Genomic DNA, 14,782 nt, shown 5'->3' on the forward strand with positions numbered 1-14,782 from the left:
CGTGCCTTCGTTACTGTGTTTCATTGATGGAGTGTTGATTAGTGTGCTAAATACGCAACGCACCTGCGATACTAAGAACGTTCTCACAAAAGAAGTAAAGGCGTGCAAGCACGGATAAAAGGGATGAAAACAGGAGAACGCGTACACTGTCTGTTCTCCTGTGGGTCGTGCATTCTCACGATGTGATGAAGAAAAAAAACGTAAACTATTATACGCACAATCGAGATTCACATATGCGGGGATCCTCGGACGGGTATATTTTTTGTTTTTTTTTGTCAATAAGGGCTCGTAGACGCAGTACAAGTACCTGTTCGTTTTCAATCTTGCAGGTGTCTGCGAAGTGCAGCCCTTCGACGAAGACCATAGATCTAGATGTAGTGCGGGTTTTACCTCTTCTGAACGACGTACCCGCTGCTATTTAGAGGCTAAAATTACGTGTACCATCTTTCCCGAGTGGCATGTTTGGAACTATCCCTTTCCATAATTTTCTCGTGTAAGTATGCTAGTTGCATTTCCATGCAAAATACCTAATCACTGAAACATATTGCTCACACCAAATCTCTTGCGCTTAATTGTCAAGGGGTGCATGGTGTTGGATGGAATTCGGGACGCATGTATGGATGGATATTATAAGCGTCCCCTTTGTAACAGACACGCTAACCTGTTAGCCATAAATCTTTTTTTTTTAATTCTGTCTAATTATTTTTGTATACCTAAGCAAAAATTTTCTTTCTGTGGAAAAAAAAAGGCGTTTCACGGTACAGCTCCTTGGTTTTCATGCCATTTAATTGTCCTTTTTCCCCACTTTTCCGCCTTAGAGTTTCCTAAGGCGGAACCCTAACCCTATGCGGGACACCTCAGCGTAGTCGGCGACTACAGTGCTGCCACTATACGTTTGCCACCCGCCGCGACAGCTCTCTCAAGGCGCTGCACACGGCTGTTGCTTAACTGTTCTAGCTCAATGTATCATTGTCGAACGGAGTCGATGGTCCAAGTTCAGACAGTGTGTCCGCCATGCACACAAATTACGGAAGCACGCTACATGCGTGTTCTTGAATTACAGAAGACATACGTTTTTCTCATATTTTACGGAAAGAGCGACGGAACGGAAACGTCGACTACTCCTTTACGTCCAGTCCCGCTGTTTCGTAAAAGACGCAGCACAGTTTGTGCTGTAAACGTCCACTTCCGCCATTTTTCAGGAAACAAATCATACTCTGTGTTTCTTACGGTCTGTTCCGACGTTGAAACGCGATATATTTTTTTCAGTGTACACTTAAATAAATTGTTAACAGTTCATTTCTTTAGCGGACTCTTTGAATACGCGCATGATGACCATTCGTTCGAGGTCGCCACTGCGCCGGAAAGTTCCATGGGAGTAAACGTTGCTCCCTGTGGTCGAACAGTTCCTCCCTCACTTTGCACACGGCACCCTCGTCTTGCAGTTAATCCCTGCGGGGACGAACTACCGGTTGCGGGGACGAAATGCAGCACTTACTCCCATTTCGCACCTTTGCGGCTTAGAGTGTGCGAATACGCTGATGCGATCGTATAGAAATTGCTGCAATATTACATTCTGGCACCACCGTCTATGGGAGTTTACGAAAGCGTGTCATGGCACCATCGAAAAATGCATCCACAGTTGCCGTATAAAGACAGTCAGATTATATACTATATACCGGTCCGCGATAATTGTTGGCTGACTTTGGTCAAGGCTTAAACGAAGACGAAGATTTCATTCAGCAAATAAAACTTTCTGAAAATAACACATTTTGAAGGTTTTTAGTCACTTCTAAATCATCTATTAATGAAGTTGAACACACACGGACACGCACGCACACACAATCGCGCACACGGTCGCGCTTTGTTTTTCGCCAATCTCGCGCCTTTCAGCGCAGCACGTACGTTCAGCCAACACGCATATTTATCCGTCCTATCGCCATATTTTCAAGGTGGTCGAGCTCACCTGTACTGTTGCTAGTCAGGTCAATATATTTAGATCAGCATCTAGCGTCTAGTTTTACTGGTAATTCTGCATGAAACTGTGTGGGTCCAACGACGAGCCAAGCCGTCGTTGGACCCTTAGCTTGGTGCTAGTATTTGTCGCACACATCGAATCATTCAAGAAATTTATGTAATGCAAAAGCATGTACATCGGAGATATCGCTCATCTTTGTTCGGGCATGTATTTCGCAGGACTGGTAACTAAGGTAGATTTTTCTATGTGTGATCATAGGGCACAAGTAATTTTCTGGAAAAGATTCGCGCTATCTCAATTCTTGGCTGTGTTGTTCTCTTAACATTTATTGTCAACTTGCATCATTCACTGTTGGTTCTACGGAGATCGTCACGTTCTTGTGGTGGTGCAGAATTCATTAGCCGAGGCACCACCTACGAGATTGAACAATTTGGTGGGTGAACTTGCGCACAGCTGGCTGTCGCGGTGGTACTGTGGTTGTACGGTGCTCTGCTGCTGACCAGAAATACGTGGGTTTGATCCCAGCCGCGGAGGTAGAATTTTGAGGGAGGCGAATTGCTAGAGGTCCATGTACTTACATTTAGGTGCACGTTAAAGAACACCAGATTGTCTAAATTTGCGGAACCTTCTACTACGGCTTGCCTCATAAGCATATCGTGGTTTTGGCACGTGAAACCCCGGGTATTAATACAGGATTGCTTTATAGTGGAACGCTTTGTATTTCATACGTGTGTCAACTGTATACTTTCAACCGTAATCGCGCTGTACCTCGCGTAAATAATTCTGGAATATACGTGGCTATTCGCGTCACGCATACATTGTGTTTAGAAGCGTCGAATACAATGGAAATGTTGAAATAACAGAAAGTGGGGGATCGTGCCGAACGATAGCACGCGCAAGTTTTATGCAGTCAGACATGATCACTGTGAAAGATATTGTGCAGCATACAGAAGCATGCTAGGGGGCTCCAGATGTTTTGCGCGTAGGCTGATGTAGGGTATTAGTTGTAAATTGTGTAAGATTTCATTTGTAACGATGTGTGCTCAACCATATGCCGCTTTTCATAGTTACTACAAATATCTGTCACTAGCGCTGTCACAAGTTATTTGCAGCGGGAGAAGTACATGCGTGAAAGAACGCACAGGTTTCGCGACCAAGCACTACTTGTGAAAGCCACTGAACACGGGATGCAGAGTAACTGAAAGTAAAACTTGAGCAAAGTGTTTATACAAGGATACAAGGGTCTCTCAGCAACTCAACCTGAACGAATCGGGTGTTGCAGGACTGCAAGGTGAACACTGCGCCGGAATACGGATACGGGGACCAAGCCTACATTATGCCCCATCCAATTGCGTTTGCTCTTTTGGCGAGTCACAGGTAAGTTCAGAAAACTACCATTGGCCAGTTCACTTGATGTCGGTCGTCAGCGTACTCTCACTTTGTACAGTGCCGGTTGCTTCGCACTACCGCTTTCATTGTTGCGTGGACAGCGTTACAAAATTCAACTAATTGGTAAAAAAAAAGTGTAGCTGAATGCGGCATTTAACGTATACGATGTCTAACCTCACGTCAGCGCATGGTGTATGGCGAAAAACTGACATGAGTTCTCGTCAAGGGCCTCTGGCGTGAACGAGCTAGTTCGCTACATGGTGCCGCCAAAGGGGATGGCAACAGATATCATCATCATCATACATGCAGCAAGTTTATTAAAAATACGCGTTCCTGGGTTTGAGAATGGTCGCCTGGAATATTTATAGGTACGTTGGTCTCAGTTGGCACACAGCCTGCGCAGCCCAGGCTTGGTCAGGGTGCCACAAACGAGGGGGACTCGAGGTGTCCTTCTTATTATAGTGACAGCTCCTTCTAAAGAGGGCGGCGAAAAGTAAGCGGTAAGATGGGGACATAGAATTGCCCTTACCTTTGCACTAGAGTTTCCTCCATGAAGGGGTGAGACCATGTGGTGGAGTATGTCAGTGTTTCGCCAGAAAACAGCCGTGTAAGGCAGCGAACATATTGGGATTCTTCTGTTTAGTGAAGCATAAAGGGCGTTTTCATAAACCAATGCATAATGCTGAACAGTTGGTAGTGTTGAGAGGACGCCCTTCAAGGCGAGCTAAAGCGCGAATTGAAAACTCCGGCATCGTTAACGACAGAGGAGAAAAAGCGTCGTTTTTTGTTCACATCTATCCGCGACCATCATTGCCTCTCCTCACGATCTCCTATTTACCATACCTAGTGCGAGCTTGTTGCATTTTAGAATTTCTTCTCCATCTATCTCGCTGCTGCCCTCGCCTGAATTTCCCATTCGTTCGCAACCATTCCTTTCCTGCAACGTATGGTTGCCTATCCTACGCATTACGTTTCCGGCCCAGGCTTAATGCCAACTAGAATTAGGATATCCACTACCCATGTTTGTTCTATTTTTTTTATTTCACAATACTTCAGGCCAGGAGTGGAATTACAAAGAAAGAACAGCACAGAAACAATTTATAACAATACCGGCACTACATGCAATACGTCAGTTTCGCTAGTACGATATTTAACAAAGAAACAAAAAACAGCACACACAGTTTAGAACAACACTCGCACGACAAGTAATGCAAAATTCAACACGACAAATGGTGTTCAAGGGCTTCATCAAAATTGTCTCGCAAGCGAACAATGGGGAGGGGGAGGTGTTATGAGCTTTCGTGAGGTCTAATAATAGCATTATACGCTTGACGTTTAACATTCCTTTTTTTTTTAAAAAGTGCAGTTCCGAAAAGCTGAAGGGCGAAATATGTGCCCGCCACGACATATCACGAAAAAGAGTGATCCCTAAACATAGCCGTGCGCAGGGTTCCCCACCAAGGGGGGAGGGGGGGGGGTGCAAAGCTGTGGGATGGCTTGCACTAAATCATTTACATATATAAGGAATAATATATAAGGAACTAACAGGCTGACCTTGAACGTATTTATCAATGGTGTCTTAAGTGGCAAATGAATTTAAACACTAACAAGTGCGTCCATATGTGTTTTTCAAAGAAGAAAAAAATAATTAATGCTAACTATTATTTAAGGGGAAACATTTTAGATAGAAAATGTAGGTACAAATATTTGGGTGTATTATTGTCGCACGATTGTTCCTCGAATGCACATGTGGATTATGTGGTTGCTAAGGCTGCGGTGGCTTTGAACTACATCCAAAGGAACTTGAGATGTGCAGATTATCAGCTTAGGAACACGGCTTACCTCACCTGTATTCGACCAATTTTAGAATATGCTTGTACTCTTTGGGACCCGTCACAAGTAGGCTTGATTAATAAATTAGAAAAAATTCCAAACAGAGCAGCCAGGTTTGTCCTGAGTCGGTATGGAAGAAACCACAGTTGCACCGAAATGAAAAAAGAATTAAACTGGGAGTCACTTTCATTACGACGTAAAAAACTACGTTTGAAGTTGTTATATCAGATATTTCATAATAAAACAGGAATTGAGAGAGACACTTACCTAAAACAGCCAGATTACATATCTGAACGTATGGATCATATACACAAAATAAGGCCATACCGGGACAGGACGAACCTGTACGCGAATTCATTTTTTGTGAAAACCATTAACGAGTGGAATGGTTTGATGTCTGAGCAAGTGTGCAGTAAAAATGAAGATGTGTTTTTTTCATGTTTCTAACCCCCCTGCTGTAACGCCTCCGGGCAAAGCGGGGTTATGTATGAATAAAGAATAAAGAATAAATAAAGAATAGTGGCCCCAACACATTGCCCTGTCGCACACCAGAACTAACATTCAGCATTCTAGATACGCTCGTTTTAAATTCAACGAACTGCTCACTCACTCGGGAGAGACTCACTCGAGAAATATTATTCGACCCTGTCCGCGGGTACATTACCCCTCTCCCCGCTCACTAATCTGGACTACCGGCGATTAGGGCCTGGCAGGCAAAAAGGCAGCGCACGTTGCCGCCCGCGCACTCATTCCCCGGGCCCCTGCCTCGCCCACCGATGACCCTTCTCATTCAGCAGAAAACTCTCACTTTGTACAGTGCCGGTTGCTTCGCACTACCGCTTTCATTGTTGCGTGAACAGCGTTATAAAATTCAACTAATTGCTCAAAAAAAAGTGTAGCTGAATGCGGCATTTAACGTATACGATGTCTAACCTCACGTCAGCGCATGGTGTATGGCGAAAAACTGACATGAGTTCTCGTCAAGGGCCTCTGGCGTGAACGAGCTAGTTCGCTACATGGTGCCACCAAAGGATGGCAACAGATATCATCATCATACATGCAGGAAGTTTATTAAAAATACGCGTTCCTGGGTTTGAGAATGGTTGCCTGGAATATTTATAGGTACGTTGGTCTCAGTTGGCACACAGCCTGCGCAGCCCAGGCTTGGTCAGGGTGCCACAAACGAGGGGGACTCGAGGTGTCCTTCTTATTATAGTGACAGCTCCTTCTAAAGAGGGCGGCGAAAAGTAAGCGGTAAGATGGGGACAGAGAATTGCCCTTACCTTTGCACTAGAGTTTCCTCCATGAAGGGGTGAGACCATGTGGTGGAGTCTGTCAGTGTTTCGCCAGAAAACAGACCTGTAAGGCAGCCAACATATTGGGATTCTTCTGTTTAGTGAAGCATAAAGGGCGTTTTCATAAACCAATGAATAATGCTGAACAGTTGGTAGTGTTGAGAGGACGCCCTTCAAGGCTAGCTAAAGCGCGAATTGAAAACTCGACAGAGGAGAAAAAGCGTCGTTTTTTGTTCACATCTATCCGCGACCATCATTGCCTCTCCTCACGATCTCCTATTTACCATACCTAGTGCGAGCTTGTTGCATTTTAGAATTTCTTCTCCATCTATCTCGCTGCTGCCCTCGCCTGAATTTCCCATTCGTTCGCAACCATTCCTTTCCTCTAACGCATGGTTGCCTATCCTACGCATTACGTTTCCGGCCCAGGCTTAATGCCAACTAGAATTAGGATATCCACTACCCATGTTTGTTCTATTTTTTTTATTGCACAATACTTCAGGCCAGGAGTGGAATTACAAAGAAAGAACAGCACAGAAACAATTTATAACAATACCGGCACTACATGCAATACGTCAGTTTCGCTAGTACGATATTTAACAAAGAAACAAAAAACAGCACACACAGTTTAGAACAACACTCGCACGACAAGTAATGCAATATTCAACACGACAAATGGTGTTCAAGGGCTTCATCAAAATTGTCTCGCAAGCGAACAATGGGGAGGGGGAGGTGTTATGAGCTTTCGTGAGGTCTAATAATAGCATTATACGCTTGACGTTTAACATTCCTTTTTTTAAAAAAAGCGCAGTTCCGAAAAGCTGAAGGGCGAAATGTGTGCCCGCCACGACATATCACGAAAAAGTGATCCCTAAACATAGCCGTGCGCAGGGTTCCCCACCAAGGGGGGAGGGGGGGGGGGCGAAGGTTCATCGCAGCGCCCCCCCACCCTACGAAGTCAATGTATGGGGCAGATTTTGCGCCCCCCCCCCCTCTTAGGTTTTAGCGCCCCCCTCTGCGCACGCCTATGTCCCTAGATACTTATACTGTGTTACTGATTGAATGGGGGAGCAATCCTCCTCACTTTTAAATATGTAACAACCCATTATTGAGACTCCCACCACCGTTTCCTGCGTCCTGCAAGGGTTCAAGAAGGCGGACGAAAGAATTCTCCGGCTATTCACAAATACGCTACTGTGCCCGGCAGTGCTCATTTTGACTCTTCCTTTTCCGATCTCTGCCAGTATTGTGAGATGGCTGACACCTGCCACATGGTATGGACATGCCAGCTCAATCCATATCCCCCCCCCCCCAACCCAACCCGAGAGGACTCAAAGGTGGCCCTGCTCGGCTGCTCATCTCCGCCCTCTCTTAGCAATGCCTTGCTCTGCTATGCTTTCCCACTCGCTTCGCTTTGCCCTCACCCGCTTCGCCAATTTCGCGGACGCTCGGCACGGTTGGAACTTCAACAGCTTGATTGAACCACTATGGTAGACTAAACACTTTTAAGGTGTTGATGCTCTCCGAGAACGGTGCCACTTCGCTGATTGTGTCGAAGAATTGTCGTTGGACAACAGCGTCCCGCACCAATTTTCCTTGTAGGTAATTCTAAGACACTGTGTGGGTGGCACAGCCAGTGTTGCTTGGTGCCAGAATTTGTGACACGCGCAGAATGAATTTTCAAATGTATATGGCGAAGTCCTGTATGTTATAAAATAACATTAACTTTTATTGCATCATAAAATGGTCCGGTTTGGTAACTGATCAACCGTTGTGAAAATTTTTTTGGAGTTGACGAAAGGGATTATTGAAACTCGAAGTATGATACGCAGACCTTTCAGGATGCAGCGGCATATACATGTAAGTAACCGCATACGAATACGTAAAGTTTAATTATGTATTTCCAGTAGCCACTCGCATTACAATAGCAACAATCTTGGTCATCATCTAGATTAGCTGGCCTCGCCAGCTAATCTAGATGATGGCGAAGTCCTGTATGTTATAAAATAACATTAACTTTTATTGCATCATAAAATGGTCCGGTTTGGTAACTGATCAAGCGTTGTGAATATTTTTTTTGGAGTTGACGAAAGGGATTATTGAAACTCGAAGTATGATACGCAGACCTTTCAGGATGCAGCGGCATATACATGTAAGTAACCGCATACAAATACGTAAAGTTTAATTATGTATTTCCAGTAGCCACTCGCATTACAATAGCAACAATCTTGGTCATCATCTAGATTAGCTGGCCTCGCCAATTATGCCCAGTCACCGTAGCATTGCTATGCTGCAAGAGCGGCACCCTACGAGTACGAGGTCATATCTAACTTCTTAAAATAAGGTAAACTAAAGAAGGGGAATGGTTCGAGGCGCCCGCTTTCTTAGGAACAACCTTATGAAGCCATAGAAAACATAAGTGGCCATCATTCGCGGTTTTTAATTGAAGCGTTGAAACCCTGATGAGGAACACTCACATGCTTGCTTATGCGGCTTGGACGCAGTAGTGTAGCATCAGATTGAAAAAGCCCAGATAGATTTACTATTCTATCAGTCCTGACAGTGAAATGCAAAATGCAAACATGCCAGAGCTTGACCGTTTTGTGTCAAGTCAGAAATAATAAGCCGTGCTGAAAAGACATGTCCATAAATGGGAAAATCACTTGGGTGGACGTATGCATGGCTTAAAGAAAACTAGCAAAACAGACTTCGTGGGATCCACCATTTACGTTTTCCTGTCCCTCTGCCGTTTTGGTAGGATTTTTGTAGGGGCCGGGACAACTGGTATTCCTAGAGCGAAAGCCTCCAAGATCAAGAGGCGTTTCGCGACTTTACCGCTAGGGGAATACCGCGTGCGCTGTGGCATCGTGAAAAAAGCGGATTGGTGTGCCAGTTGTCCTTCTCTAGACGGTCGTCAGTTGTTGGTAGTCAAGTACCCGCTAGTAAGGAAAAGCTCGAGAAGTTTTAAAACTGTTTGCTTAGAGGTACATAATACTCTAAAAGGATTAAATATTGGGCTAGTTGGCTGAGACATACTAGACATAACTGGCTGTGATATAATAGCACAAGGAATGAAACGACGAACACAACGAAAGCGCTTGTCTTCGTCTTCTTTCTTGTGTCCGTCGTTTTATTCCTTAATCTAGTATGTCTCAGCCAGCTACATAATACTATTACAATTTTTTTTTAAATTCGCAATGTGCTTGTCAACGAAAATATCTTCTGGTGACTATTGGAACCACACTTTTTACTCAACTCACAAAACACGGGCACTTTGCTGGTAAAAACAAATCAACGGCATTGTAGCCCTAAGCAGGCATTCTACCACTACACGTTTTGCTCTGTCGTTTGGCTGCACTCTGAGGGGTACATATTTCAGTGCTGACCAACAAGTGCCTTGGTGTTCACAAGCTTGACAACTGCTCTTTTCTGTAAAAAAAACGCAGACTTGCTGTGCGTGTGGCACGAGGTGACCGGCCTGCTGGCGCGCCATCCTGAACACCCTGTGCCAGCAGGCCAGGTAGGTTTTCATTTACAACACTCTATTGCAAGCGTCTTCACACCTTAAACGTTTCCCCAACCTCCACTTTCCAAGCTTTTTGTAGTGACCAAGGATTTATATTCCACTTGTCAATCTTAGTGACGCACGTGGCCGAAGCTGTCAGAGTTGTGCCGCACATCATTCGCCGTATTGGCTGCGAACAGCTCTGGCTAACACTCCGAGGATTACACTGACATACCTACCCGATAAAGTGAATGGGAAAGCGACCGCCGCTGTAGTTCAATTGGTAGAGCATGGGACGCGTCATCCGAAGGCTGTAGGTTCGATCCCTAGCTGCGGCAAGTATATTTCTCACTCACTTTCATTCGTTTCCTTTTACTTCATAATTACTATACGACAGTTAAAACACACAATTATAGTCCCCTATACCCTCCTTAGCTTCATTCTGTTGGTTCCATTATAAACGAGCCCTCGGTCAATCCCCCGCTTTAGAATCGATTTAGTGCGATACTACTGTCTGTGTTCAAAATCTCCCACCTTGGTAAATAAGCACGTCAGTACCGCGCTGCTAAGCTCGAGGACGTGGGTTCGGTTCCCAGCCTTATTTGGCCACGTCTGGATGATGGTGAAATGCAAGGACACCCGTGTAATTGCATTTACAATTACCCAGGTGTTGCGTGAGTTCCGCAAACAGGTCCCCAAATGGTCGATACCGTACTACGGTGCCGCGTCTGCATGTTTGGAAATTGCGCCAGTTTTCAAACTTTTTTTTTGTGCCCAGCAAGTGCTGCCACCCTGGGCCGATGCCCGAAGTGCCATTAACCTTTAGTTTCCTTCCAAGATTTTTTTAGGCTATCGCTCGCACATCTACACGTGCGTGGGCGCGCGGTGGTAAGTGTCGTTTCGTCTCGCAGGCTCATTGCGTTTCTTGTGCTCACTAAGACTGATGTCTATCCGGTCTTTAATTTCTAAGGGCAACTGCGTGATAGTAGTGAATCATTCTGCACTCAAACGCGATGTACAGAATACAGGATCTGGCTGCGGAGCCCATAGTCGGCTGTAACCCAGGAAGCTTGCCTGAACATTCACGGAATGAATGATAACCTTACCAGTATAACTACACAGCGTGCAACAGAAGTGGGTGGCACGGTCGTCAGACAAGACACTGGTGAGCTCTCCCAGGAGACTATAGACGTCATTATGAAAAAGCAAAGCATGAAAGCATCTAACCTGACAGAATAGAACTGGTAGAGCTTTCAAAGCTAATCAACAGGCGTAAAGTGTCCGACATAAAATGCATAATACACATAGAATTGAACATGCTCTGAAGAGTGGACGAAGCCGAAAAGCGGTGAAGAGAAAAATGGGCACGGGCAGAAAACCAGATATATATATATACTGAGATAGAATGAAGGCAATGTCACGACCAATAGGGATAAGATAGTTGAGGTAGCTGAGGAGTTCTACAGAAATCTGTACAGTAGCCTGGACGACCAGGACGATAATGGCAGTAGTACTGAAGTATTATACATCCAGCCAGGAATGACAGAGGAAGTAAAGAAAGCATTGGAGGGAATGCAAATAGTGATAAAAGCTGGTGAGGATGATGTAACAGCTGATCTCTTGAAAACGGTGGACAAATTGTTTTAAAAAAACTGACCACCCTGTACAGGAAATGTCTCAACTGAAAGCCAAAAATGCTGCATAGGCAGCTCCTCACTGGTTGATTTGCAAGAAACCGATTCCCACAATGAGTGGGATATTCCGGAATTTTTCCCCTTTCATTTATTTCTTGCGCTGCCTGTTGTCGTTCTTGGTTATTCTTCGTCGCCGCCTAAAGCGCAAACGCACGTCTCATCCGTCTTCTCTTGACACCGCTTTTTCATTGTGCACGGTCCACTCATCAGATCCCCGTAGAATCCCCCGATGTGTTCAATGCAGACCCCTGCAGTAGATACATCATTCTTATAATAATTATTAGCTTGTAATATCAGTATTGTTCTTTTCACGACCACTGTTCGTGCCAGTATTTAATAACTCGTTATCATCATCATCAACTAGATACGGGCTGGCTTGACTGTGTTAGAGTGACCTAGAATAGGGGGAGTGTCCAAAGCGCCGGCTCCCGCGTGGGCCTTTTGCCGTGAACTCCCGCGCCGCGCCGCTGCTGCGCCGGACCCGTGGGCTTTCCGCGCTCGGGAAGCGCGCGGAAAGCGAGGGGCGTCTGCTACGCGCTGTAGTTTTTTGCGCCGCGTTTCCACACAGGGCACTTGAAGCCTACTTAACTTTTATAATGCGGTGCGGAATGGAGCTTATCCATCTTTAAGCATTGTGTTAGTGCTGGGGCAACAACAGGATGCAAAAAATCCTGTGTCAAGCGGCATCAGCGTGGCCTAGTTCCGGTCACAGAGATCGAGAACGTTAGTGCGTGTGTAAAAACGCGCAAAACGGACACGCACAAGCAAGAAACGAAAAAAAAAACATTATTCGCACGAGTAATCGGGCAATAGCATCACGCATGCACGAATTAAGAGTAACAAAAAAAAGTAAATTGCACGCGCAGTCAGCTGAAATACTTGCGCGCAGTGACCGCTTCACACTACGACCGTTTTACTCATGGTTGCCACTGGTTTGCTAGCCATATGCACACCGCTTTATTCGACAATTCATTATCCTCCACTAGCTCTTTATTATGGACTGAGCACACCGGGAAGACGCAACGGAAACAAAAAAAGTAAAAAAAAAAAGAGTAGAGACGGCCATATACGACCGCAATGCTGTTGGCTTATTTTTGCTTCTGAGCTAGCGTGCAACAAGGCTCACCGCATAGGCGGAGAGTACGGGGGGGCTGGGGGGCTTGGGCCCCCCCCCCGGACTGTCTCATGGGGGGGGGGGCTGAGCCCCCCCTGGCGCCGGCCCAGGGTATTTTTTAAGAGCTTGGCTTAGGTCCCCGGGTCGTCCTGTCTGGCAGCTATCTCACAGGGGGCTGTTTATGCCCTCTTGTTTTTCATTTCAGCCATTGAAAGTTCGGCACATGGATCAGTGACAAGTCAAACATTCAATGGAAAAGTGCCCCTCAAACGGATTTTTACGTGCAGAATATGTTGTGCTGATGAACAACTGAAGCGACGACTTAAGCAACGACAAATTAAAAAATTCACCGGCGATTACGATACTGCCTAATTCGCTGAGCGCAGCCTCGTGTTCGGGCAACGCCAGCTTTGTTTGAAGTTTTGACTATCCGCAGTTGGAGCAATGTAACATTCGTTACATATTGCCACAGAAACTGCCAGCGCTCGAGTGCTACGCACACTATATACTCTGTGCATTGCAGCTGTCGCGAACCAAGTGAAACGCCCACAGCCCCGTTACGACAAGCGAAGCCAGCCGCAGTGCACGTGCCAGCCCTGCATGCGCACGAGCGACAGAGGAAGAAAGCGAGGTTAGAGGCCAGTATCTCGTGATATCGACAGACTCCGCGTTCGCTCTCTTTCGTCCTCGTTCGGGCTATCGGTTACGCCGCCGACGCCAACGGCGATGCCGCTCAACGCAGGAACGGACGCCTAAGAGCTGCGTTCTAATTGTCGTGAACCCCGTAGTGAATGGTTTTGAGAACACAAAAATGATACTGAGAACACAAAGCAATCCCGACACAGTCAGTCAGTGAACGCTTTCGCACAAACTTACTCGCCAATAAAAAAAACGGGTAATTTCTTGGTTGCCTACATATTGGTACCCTTCGACATGCCTGCTTATAAAAGTGCCGAGAAAAGACTGTACGCTGATTTGATTTATCAGTAAAGGGTTTTACTAAAAGTTCGGCCACCAATGAGCAACTTCATTACTCGTCCAGATTCATAACCGCAGCTTCGCACAAGATGTAGTAGTAGCAAATGGTATTTGCTACTATCTCAGAATTACCTTCGGCCATCTTGAATTGAACTCACTGGCATATAACTGAAGCTTCCCGTGATAGCGTTAGCCTACTCTCCTGTGTGGCGCAGGTTTTAACAAAGTAAAGCCTAACCCCACGCATTGCGTGAATCGATTTTACGCGACGCAATCAACGAGTGAACGAAAAAGGTCGCCTACGCGACTTTTTTCGCTTCGAGGCAAGAGTTACGAGGTGGAGCGATGCCTTTGTGTAAATTGAAAAATAAATCTAGGGTCTTCCACTTACAGATCTGTATGATAGCGCGGGCACCTAAGAGACTAAAGTTACATTAAATTCTTTAATTTGGAAGTTGGTCTCCTCTCTCTCTCTCTCTCTCTCTCTCTATATATATATATATATATATATATATATAGGGAGAGTGAGAGAGAAACGTGGAAGAGCAAGTCGGGCCCCCGCCCCCTCCAGTAAAATGAAAACTCTCCGCCTATGGCTCACCGTGCGCAAGCATTTGAAAGAAAAGCAATGCCAGGTAAACTAACTTTATTCCACAAGATTTTGCATAAAAGGCGTAATATAGAAAATGCTTTACAAATATCCAGATATCATGCAACAAAGCTACAAATGCCCGCATTCGTGCTGTACAGGCTGCCTGAACGAAAATACGGTAAGGAATTGACAAATAGAAGTGTAATATCTCAATCACTTCAGAAAATTGTTAAAATGCAGAGATCCCTTACGTACCTAGCCTGAAAAAATGCAACAGGCGGTAATATATATATATATATATATATATATATATATATATATATATATATATATATATATATATATATATATATATATATTATCGCCCGTTGCATTGGATCGCTGACGTCAGTATGAAACGTTGG

General features: G+C 45.3%; 1 protein-coding gene across 1 annotated transcript in view; it reads left to right on the top strand.

Annotated features, from left to right (window-relative positions):
* LOC119391022 (uncharacterized) overlaps positions 1–14,782 on the top strand; it is a 253,828-nt gene that overhangs the window by 162,315 nt on the left and 76,731 nt on the right. Inside the window, exons 14-15 of the mRNA XM_049414494.1 lie at positions 3,261–3,355; positions 9,942–10,015. The gene's annotated coding sequence lies outside the window, so the exon portion shown is untranslated. The remainder of the gene's footprint in view (positions 1–3,260; positions 3,356–9,941; positions 10,016–14,782) is intronic.

Source organism: Rhipicephalus sanguineus, chromosome 1 (assembly GCF_013339695.2).
Source record: "Rhipicephalus sanguineus isolate Rsan-2018 chromosome 1, BIME_Rsan_1.4, whole genome shotgun sequence".
Classification (NCBI taxonomy): Eukaryota; Metazoa; Arthropoda; class Arachnida; order Ixodida; family Ixodidae; genus Rhipicephalus; species Rhipicephalus sanguineus.